The sequence below is a fragment of the Acomys russatus genome, chromosome 32 (assembly GCF_903995435.1).
Source record: "Acomys russatus chromosome 32, mAcoRus1.1, whole genome shotgun sequence".
Classification (NCBI taxonomy): Eukaryota; Metazoa; Chordata; class Mammalia; order Rodentia; family Muridae; genus Acomys; species Acomys russatus.
In genome coordinates this window covers 48,968,349-48,978,964 of record NC_067168.1, presented here as the reverse complement: position 1 = coordinate 48,978,964, position 10,616 = coordinate 48,968,349, and the positions used below count along the sequence as shown (strand labels likewise).

The window sequence follows — 10,616 nt, the reverse complement described above, 5'->3', positions numbered from 1 at the left end:
AAGGCAAGAAAACGTCACCACGTCAGGGGAGAATTGTGATTAAAAAGTCATGAAAAAGCCAATGTACAAAGTAGAATACCCTCCCCTACCTCAATGCCACACCCATGGATTTCTTAGCATTTAGTTCTTACAAGCGCAAAAACCAGCTACTATCACCACACACACACACACACACACACACACACACACACACACACACACTGTCCCCACACCTGCCCAGAGTTTTCAAAGTCTCCCACCATTCAGAATACCAAATCCCAACCAAACCATGACTATAACATAGCTGGGGGCTCTAAGCTCAATAGTGTCTTAATATGTTTAACCATATTGAGACAGGGTCTTACTCTGTAGCCCTGCCTTGCCTGGAACTCACTATATAACGCACAAACTCCTAATAATCCTCCTACCTCTGTCCCCCGAGTGCTGGGAATACAGGTGTGTGTCAGCATGCTTGGCTGAAGGTTTAATGCTATGTGCGTTATGTGTGTGTTTCAGAGCTTCCCCAGTTCTCAGCAAGGGACCAACTTATTGCTGTGTTTCGGAGTTCCTATTTTGATTGATTTAGATAGTCTCTCTTATGGAGCCCTGGTTATCCTGGAATTTGCTATGTAGACCAGACTGGCCTTGAACTTGAAGAGATCCACTTGCCTCTGCCTGAGTTCCTTTGCTTAACCACTTCTTGAGCCATGGTCTTACTATGTAGTGCACTGTCTTGGAACTCACTGTGTATACCAGGCCTTGAGCTCACAGAAATCTGCCTATCTCTGCTTCATACATGCTGGGATAAAAGGCATGCACCACTATGTCCAGTCAGAGTTCCTACTTTAAAGTGAGAAACCAATTACTACTAAGAAAGTCTTAGCTACTATACTGTTTGTTTGTTTGTTTGTTTGATTGATTGATTTTTGGTTTTTCGAGACAGGGTTTCTCTGTGTAGCCTTGGCTGTCCTGGACTCGCTTTGTAGACCAGGCTGGCCTCGAACTCACAGTGATCCACCTGCCTCTGCCTCCCGAGTGCTGGGACTAAAGGCGTGCCACCACGCCCGGCCCAGCTACTACACTCTTTATAAAATGTCCCCACATCAACTGCTCAGGCAAAGAGAAAACATTACACACACATTACACACATCTGCCGGCCTAGCCCAAAGAGGTGAACTCCTCTCGTTAAGGTCAGGGGGAGAAAAGGTCAGCTAGCCATCTAACCTTGCTCGTAAGGCTTAGGGCAAAATGGATGGAATCTTCCAGAGGAACCTCAGGACCACCAGCCTCCCAGGCCTGGCTTGGAAGCAAGACTTCTCCACTTCCTGTACCCCGCCCAGCAATGTTCCCCTCTGGTCCTTCCTTATCCGAGGCCTCCAACCTCCTGTCTCCCTTTCACGTCTTAGCTTTATTTGAGCTGCAAGCACCGTTCCTTACCATGTGGATAGCAAAGCACAGACACAAAGCAAGTAAGAAAACTCCATGTTCAAACCGTTGCTCGTGGACTCAGGAACACCCCGCACAAAGCCACACCAGCAGGACAAGGAGTATTTGGTGTGGGTGATGAGTGGAACGTGGATAGGAAAGTTCCTCTTGGAAAGGAAAAGGTAGGAGAAAAAGAAGCGAGTCACAGTTCACACTCTGGGAAACATGTGCCTATCACACAGATCTTCATAAGAGGCCTTCTGCCTCCTCTCTACAAGCCAAATTCTAGAATGGTCATACTACCGGTAGGTTTGCAAGACGGAATCTGAGCCCATCTTATCTCTGTGCTTGCCTGTGGGGCACCTCGTGAAGAGATAGGGCTGCTTCCTTGCCGTGATCACCTGTCTCTCTCAGGATTCAGACCCAAGAACAGCCATGCCCCTGACCTTCACCCCCGGCCTGGCCCACCTCCCATTCTGTCTCGTTGCCCCCCATGCCCACACCAAAGGTCATCTCTGTCTGAAACCTCAACTACAAGGCCTCTCCCATAAAAACACACCCTCTGCAAGCGACAGCACAGCCCTGTGCCCTGTCCCTTTGCCTAGGAGTCTAGGCAACTACAAACACCCCTCTATCCCGAGGAGGCAGGCTTCCCAGACACTGCAGTTGACAAGCAAAGGTGACTGGATTCAGCCTACAGTGGGCAAAGGGGCTCCCCCACCTTACCTGGTGCTGCATGAGACCTTACAAAGTGGCCCAGGCTGGGACTCAACAGAAGAGGAAAAGAACAAGCGGTTGACTTTCCTTAGACTTTATGCAATCCTAGGGCCATCAGATTTACACAAATACCCCAAAAGAAAGAAAACGTCAACAGCTAGCACTGAGTCAAGAGGAAAATTAGGAGGAGAGGAAAAGGTGGGTGCTTTCCCCTGCAAACTAGCTGCCTTTAATCCATTCACCAAACTGAGAGTCTGATTAATTTATTAATGTATTTGCTTTGTTTTGTTTGAGAAAAAAAATCTCACTCTATAGTCTAGGCTGACCTAAACCTTAGCAATATTTTTGTTTCAGCCTCCTGTATAAGAACAGCTTTTGTGAGGTGTGACATTCAGTGAATTGTCCACAGTTTTTATTTCACTTTGAGTGTGTGTGTGTGTGTGTGTGTGTGTGTGTGTGTGTGTGTGTACACATAACATGGTACACATTTGGAAGTCAGAGAAGAACTTTTGGGAGTCTGTTCTCTACTTTACTACCAGACTTGGCAGTAAAGGCTGTTACTCACTGGCCGTCTTGCCAATCTGTCAATATTTAAAGGTACGGACTGATACATGTCGACACTGATAAATGCCTGGATAGTCAGCACATTGGAGAAAGCAAGCATTTCGGCCACCCTCGTGAGCCCCACGCCCTCCCTTCCCCAGGCAACCACGATCTGTTTATCATCATCACAGATTATCTTACATCGTCCAGAGTTTATACAAGTGGACCTGGACTGTACCTCTCTATCTGGCTTCTGTCACAGCATAATTATTTGGGAGTTGACTCTTGTCCTGGTGTGTATCAACAGTTTGTTCCTATTTGTTGCCATGTAGTATTCAGGGCTAGGAACAGACTACACTGCAATCCCCACTCACCCAACATGGAGAGGCTTCCACTTGAGGGTTCTTGTACACTGACTGCTGCTATCAACATTTGGGCATGAGTTTCTGTACAGACATAGACTAACTTCTTTTTCTCTGGAACAAAGCCCTAGAAGTGGAATGGTTGGGTCTCATGGCTGGTATGTGGCTAACTTCCTACCAAACTGTGCAACCATTTCCTTAAAAACAAACAAACAAACAAAACAGGGTCTCAGCTGGGCGGTGGTGGCACATCTCTTTCCCAGCACTTGGGAGGCAGAGGCAGATGGAACTCTGAGTTCTAGGTCAGCCTGGTCTACAGAGGGGGTCCCAGACCAACCAGAGGTACACAAAGAAACCCGGCCTTGAAAAAAACAACTAAACAAACAACAACAAAAGCAAGTTCTCACATAACCCAGGCAAGCCTCAGAGTACCCACGTACCTAAGGGTAACTGTGAATCTCTGCGCCTGCTGTTCCCACTGCCTCATCACACACTGAGATTACATATTTCTCTGTGCTAGGGGTGAAGCCCAGGCCTCTCAGGCCTCCCTGCATCTAGGCAAGCTCTCTATCAACCCAACTACATCCTCAATCCCTGCCCAACTGTTTTCCGAAGAAGGGAGATCATCGGGCATCCCACCAGCCGTGCAGGAGACTCAGCTTCTCCACAAACGGGCCAACACTTGCTACAGCTAACTTGTAAGGCTACCCATTCTCACAGGGATATGGTAGAGCTCACTGTGGCTTCCAGCTGCATTTCTCTAGCAACTGCTGCTGTGCCTGAGGCCCATGAAAACCTTTGCTTCTTATGCTCTGTTTCTTTTCTTTTCTTTTTTTAATTTTGGGTTGCTTTAGGCCAAAGGTCAATCCAGTCTCTGGTGTTCCGGTCTCTGCTTGAGAGGCCTGCAGGCTGTGCAATGTGTGCTCCAGGGTCCCAGCTTTGAGAGCTATCACCTATGATGAGGTGGGCTTTGGTGAGGTGGCTGTCCTAGAGTCATTTCTGCTCCTGTAAGGAACCCCAATAAAATTCACTGGTTCACCAAGTTGGCTGCTGTTCTTACCTGTACTTTGGTCTGTCATGCAGTCCCTGAAGGGACCTGCAGGCAGCCAGATGCTCCCTCCCGGACCCTGGATTAGGCACAGACCACACCTAAATACCTATTTTCACAGAGATCCTTTATTAATGGGGAAAGACCTCTGACTAGGCGAAAGCAGCAGCAAATGACCTTGCAAGTATTATTTTAAAGAGGGGAACTGGGGGTGAAGGGTCTGTGTTAGAACAGGCTAGAATGTGGCGGCATGTTTTGACTGGGCATGTTAACTGGGGTAGCCAAAGGGAGGCTTCTGGTTGCTGAACTTCAGTACTTTGATAGCTGGACCTCGGTGACCCACTTTAGGAATGTGATCTACGGCTTAGAGGGAAGCAGGGAGGGCAGGGCTGGCCAGGGCCATGTCTGCCATGCTCAGGCCTGCTGGAGCCCTTCGCTCTCTATCTGGGGCGAGTAGATGTGTGTGTTGCATCTTCTCAGGAAAAGGTCTGTCACACTACAAAGGCCAAAGGCACTCTGCTCATCCCAGATGCCGGTTTCACATTTAGAACATAACAAGTCCTCGGAGAGCGACAGAGCCCCTTCCTGAAGCTTTTGGGAGGAGCCCAAGCTCACCGTTCTCCTCATGGCATCTCGAACATGGAGGGACCAGGCTCCTGCTTCGTGGGACCATCTTAGAGTCTGAGCACCGAGCAGGTTGTTGCGGGAGCATTAGTGGAGTCAGAGGACACCACTATGCCATTCATCACGCTCTTGCAGTATAGTTTACTGTTTACAAGACTCTTCAGGGTAAAGCTGCCCTAGGAGGCTCCACCACTGCCACTGACGCTAAGGCCCAGGTCCACTGGGGTAACCTCTGCAAAACAGGGGCCTCACCCCACTTCACCCTCCATGCGCCTCTCTTCTGGGAGGCCACAGTTGGTGGCCAGGGCCTTGGGCAGTTAGTTGGCCAGAAGTTTTCATGTGATGGAGAAGAAAAACTGACGCCAAGCAAGAGCCCCCAGCACTATGCTGTGCTGTAGCAATAATGTCTTTTGGAGGCTACAGCCATGTGTCAGGCTTTCCAACGAGCCTCTCGACTCACTGCAGGTAGACAAAGTTCTCCCACTAAGGGAGCCTGGCATTTGGTAATCAATCACTGTCACATGATAACGGTCGTGATGATTAATATTATCGATGTGACAAGACCTAGAGGAGTGCCCCAGGGGACAAACTTCTGGACACGTCTGTAAGGGAGGACTAGCTCATTCTAACTGTGGACAGCACCTTCCCACAGGCCGGAGTCCCAGGTGAAGGACAAGGAGAGAGAGCCGAGCGCCCTCGCCTCTGATTCCCGCCTGGGGACGCAATGTGACAGCTGCCTCCAGTCCCTACGGCTGTGATTCCCCCACCATGATGGACTACTCCCTCAAGCTCAGCCAAAAGTAAGCCTTTCTCCTCCTTAAATGCTTCTGCCAGGCATTTGTGTAGCAACGAGAAAAGTAACTAACACAGCAGCACTGCAGTGTGCAGGGCACATGGGGCTAATGTTCTTCATACCTGGCAATCGACAGGTTCAGGACTGCTTACATGCGTACATTTTTCTCAGGGGGGAAACAAAAACAAAATTACTGGAACCAAAAAAAATACCTAACCGGCCAGAAAGACGGCTCCAAAGGAAGGTGCTCTTACAGAGGACTGCTCCTAGCGCCTACACGGCAGCTCATAACTATAACTGAACTTCAGTTACAGGGGCTCTAACAACTCTCTTGACCTCCTTGGACTCCTGAGTACGTGTGGTATCCAAACACTCAAGCACATAGACATAAAGTAAAATAAATAATGTTTCTTTTCTTTTCTTTCTTTCTTTCTATTTTTCTAGGCATTTGGTGTTTTGCCTGCATGTATGTCTATGTGAGGGTGTCAGATCTTGGAGTTACAGACAATTGTGAGCTGCCATGTGGTTGCTGGGAATTGAACTCAGGTCCTCTCTGGAAGAGCAGTCAGTGCTTTTAACTACTGAGCCATCTTTCCAACCCTCCTCCTCCTCCTCTTCTTCTTCTTCTTTTTTTTTTTTTCCTAGACAGGGTTTCTCTGTGTAGCCTTGGCTGTCCTAGACTCGCTCTGTAGACCAGGCTGGCCTTGAACTCACAGCGATCCGCCTCCCTAAGTGTTGGGAATTACGGCGTGCACCACCATGCCTGACTAATTAATATTTCTTATATACATAATGGTCAGTAGGAGATTGTCTCTTCAGCCCCCACAGCAGTTCCGGGAAGAATAAGAGAAAGCCAGTAACGCAGCATATAACAAATCAAACCCAGCCTGTCTTTAACACTTCCACTTGATATTATCTCCCACACTCAAAGCCAAAAGCCACATCCAATTTCTGGCCCTGGCATCTTCCCTACTCTGTGTAAAGGCAGAAGCTACCAGTAGGACTGCTAAGCAGCCTTAGCAAGAAGTTCAGTTAGAATAGAACCCTTACCTCCTCCCTGTCTGTCTGTCCTCCTCCCTGTCTGTCTGTCCATCACATAAGGCTTAAGTGGACCTAAAAGTTCCATTGGCCCAGTCCAGGGATAACTCAGATGGCAACTTATGATGGAAAGGCTTTGAATAAAATGATACCATCAGGAGACGCTGCAGCAGAGGATCTTGAGCTCAAGGCTAGCTTGGGATGTACAGTGAGACCATCTCAAAGCAAACAACACAACAAAACCCAGACAACTAGATGTGCCATCGGTCTGTCTTACAGCCTGTCACCTTAGCTTCCTGGTCAGTGAGGAAGGGCAGTGTCTTGGAGCTGTGTGCGCTACTGTGTGCTGAAAGGGGAATTAGTGAGAGTCAGGGCACCCAGGCAAGGATGGCGTCGTGGTCTGAGTAGAAATGACCCCCATAGGTTCATGTATTTGATTTTGTTTTGGTTGTGGTTTGGGTTTGGGTCTCTAGACCAGGCTGGCCTTGAACTTGAAACAATCTGCCTGCCTCTGCCTCTAGAGTGCTGGGATTAAAGATGTGCGCCACCATCGCCCAGGTGGTTAAGGAGTTTGATCTTTGGGGAGTTACTTGATGGGGATTAGGAGGTGTGGCCTTGTTGCAGTAGAGTAGCCTTACTGGAGGAAGTATGCCACTATGGGTGGGTGTTGGAGCTTCAAATGCTACTCCTAGCACCATGTCTGCTTGCGTGGCACCATGCTTCCTACCATGATGATAAGGGACTAAACCTCTGACCTGTAAACCAGCCCCAATCAAATGCTTTCTTTTGTAAGAGTTGCCATGGTGGCTTTTCAGAGCAATTGGATATTGACTAGGACAGATGGAACATGAGAATGCTAGAAGGGGACACAAAGCCTAGAGTGGATTTGCACAAAGCTTTCTAAGCTAAAGAATACATAGAGTGGTCCTGGCAGCTCTGAGAAGTTCTGGGCATCAATACATTCTAGAAATGGACCACACCATGGGATCAGGGCTAGACCAATGACACTAGCAACACTCTATCCCTCCCACGTAAAGCTTATGAAATATCCCCAGAGGCAGCTGGTGTTGGATGTCTACCTAACACCCTGAGCACTTCACTCCTCTCAAGGCCAGCTGCTCAGGCAAGGTGCAGACTGATGCCCAATGTCATTTAGTAACAGGATCTTTTATTTGTCTGTTTCAGTTGTTGTCTGGGGAGCTTACTGCCTCCATCTGCTAACCTAGGCCTAGTCCTGGAAGCTTCTAGCCTCCATACAATCTAACCTAGGCCTAGGATGCTTTCAGCCTCTGGGACTTACTGCTTAATAAACTCACCCTTTCTTGGTCTTTCTGAGCTCTAGGCTGGCTGGATCGACTCAGCTGTTCTGGCTCAAACTCCTCTCCCAGCTGATTTATTTAATCTGGCTTCTCTCTCAGTCTCTGAACTGCTCTGCTCAGCCTCAGACTAACTCCAGCAATCTGCTCTACTCTTCTGACTCCTTCTCAGTCTCCACCTCACTTGGTCTTCACCTGAGTCTAGCTTAATCTTCTCTGCAACCGGTCTCTGTTTCTGTCCTCCCTCTCTCTGCATTGCCCCTTAAGTAGCTTCCCTTTCCTCTCTCTTCTCGTGAGAGTTGGGTGTGTCCTGTCCTATCAAATCTTCCTCTGATTCATCAGGTTTTCTGCCACCCAACTAGACATCACTTTCAAACATGGGTGCTTCCTTCTACAGACTAACGTTACCTCCATTGCCTGGGATTAAAGGTGTGTGCCACCACACGTGCACCTAAGCTTTTCTTTACCCGAAGCTTCTCTATACCAGGCTGGCCTTGAACTCAGATCTGTTTGCCTCTGTCTTCTGAACTGGAGGCGTATTTGTATTCCAGCTGGATCACACAGGCCTGGACGGTCTTTGGATGTGATCTCTTGCCAGAGCAGGCGTGTTCTGAGTCAACACTCCTTTACGTCACCTCAGGGTTGAACAGCTGGTTTTCACGAGGGTGAGACTGCCCGACTGAGTGCCCTGCTTCCACTCTCTCCTATGCACCCTGCAGTCCCTGAGTCAACCGGTGAGGCCACCACTAAGCCACAGAGGAAGTACTTAAGGCCACTTGGGGCTGCAGTCCTTGCGCCAGCCTGCTTTCCTCAGAGGCCACCAGACATTCGGGCTCAAACCCAGCAAGGGCCTCACTTCACTCAGTGGGAAAGGAAGCTCTGCTGGCAATTGCCCAATCACTGCCCATCTGTTCTTGCTCTCCCACTTCTGGCCTTAATGTTCCCCCCTCAAAGGAAGAGGGGGTTCAAGGTACCCCGCCTCACTTCTTCCACTCAGCCTCTACCAGCCTGCTGCTAGGCAGACCCTTGAACTTCTGCACACACTCTCCTAGGGGGACCAAAAGGGCAAACAGTGTTTTCACAGGACATTTGGACACATTTTTTTTTCCAAAACTTATACCACGTGACCCAATATTTTCGCTGAGTTCTCCCTAAAGGGGAAAGAAATCCAAGATGCTCATAAAAACAATACCAACAAGGCTGGAGGGACAGAGCACAGGTTAGGAGCATGTGGTGCTCTTGCAAAGGACAAGAGTTCCGTCCCCCAGTACCCACATCTGGCAATTCACAACTGTGACTCCTGTGCCAGGGGGATACACTGTCCTCTTCTGGGCCCTCAGACATAAATGCAATTTAAATTAAAATAAATCCTTTTTTAAAAATTATAGAAGCAGGGCTGGAGAGATGGCTCAGCGGTTAAGAGCACTGTTTGCTCTTCCAGAGGCTGTGAGTTCAGTTCCCAACAACCATATGATGGCTCACAACCATCTATATTCCTGATGCCCTCTTCTGGCTTGCAGGTGTACAAGGACAGAGCACTCATATACATAACATAAATAAATAAAATGCTTTAAAAAAAATTACAGAAGCAGAAGTAGATTCACGGGGCCATGGTATAACAAGCAGAAAGAAGTCTCTTCCTCAGTTTCTCCTAGAACAGCTTGGACCCCAGTGGACCAGTTTCTGCGCACATGTGGAGGTGCAAGGCTGATACCAGAACCGTCCTCATCTCTCTCCACCTTGCTCACTGTGACAAAGCGAACCCAGAGGTGGCCAGTATGGCTAGTCTTTCCCTAGGGGGGGTCTCCTGTCTCCGCCTCCCAAACTGGGGGTTAAAGGCAGCCCATCACATCTACCTAAGATATATGCGCGTTCTGGGGAACCAAACTCCAGTCCTTACGCTTGTGGGACAAATGCTTTAACCACTGAGCCATTTCCCGAGACCCAAAACGAGGCTTTACCACCAGTTTTATATGAAGCCTAGAGCAGAGCACAGGGCAAATCACTAAAGCTTTTGTCCCTAAGAAAATGTTGCTTAATTAGACCACCTGGCTTAAAACTGGCGGAGGAGATGAGCTGTGTGCCATGCTGTCTTTGGGAGAGCCAGAAGCAACCTGTCCAGGAAGGAAAGTGGAACACAGATGGGTTCCCAGGCACAAACGCCCCAGGAGGAAAGGAGAGCACACTGGAGGCAGAAAAGGACCTGGTTTCAGATTTTAACAGGAGGCGTCTGCCTACTGATTGCTCAGAGCTTTAGAAAGACTGCTGGCTGGACAGGGGACTCTTCCTGACAACGAAAGTGCCTGCCTGACAGTGGTCCTGGCCACCCATGGAGAAAGTCATTGTTGGGGGAGGGAGGTCAGGCACCCTAAAGTCTGAGTTCAAAGCTACTGGCATGAAATTAGGCTCTGGCTATCCCTGGGGCGGGGTGGGGGTGAGGGCTATGACTCAAGTGTGTTTCCCAGGGATTCTCAGAAATCAGATGGATATGGCTTCTCCAACAAGTGACTGGAGGGGGGGGAGGTGTCACTTTATTCACAGGTCTCCAACTCTGGTTTTTATCCCTAGAGTCTTTTGAAAGGTAGAAGAGTATGTCCCCTCAAACAGGACTACTGTGAGTTAAGGCATTTGCAAGCACACAAGCAGGAGCTGAAGATGTGGCTCGCTAGTTTGGCATCCCAGCACTGAAAACATGTGCATGCATGCCCGCGTGCGCATACACACACACACACACACACACACACACACACACCCACACACAACACACGAGA

The 10,616-nt window shown here is 48.9% G+C and overlaps 1 protein-coding gene across 1 annotated transcript in view; it reads right to left on the bottom strand.

The window, feature by feature from the left end:
- LOC127184023 (phosphatidylinositol-3-phosphatase SAC1) overlaps positions 1–10,616 on the bottom strand; it is a 142,306-nt gene that overhangs the window by 83,180 nt on the left and 48,510 nt on the right. The gene's annotated exons all lie outside the window — the stretch shown is intronic.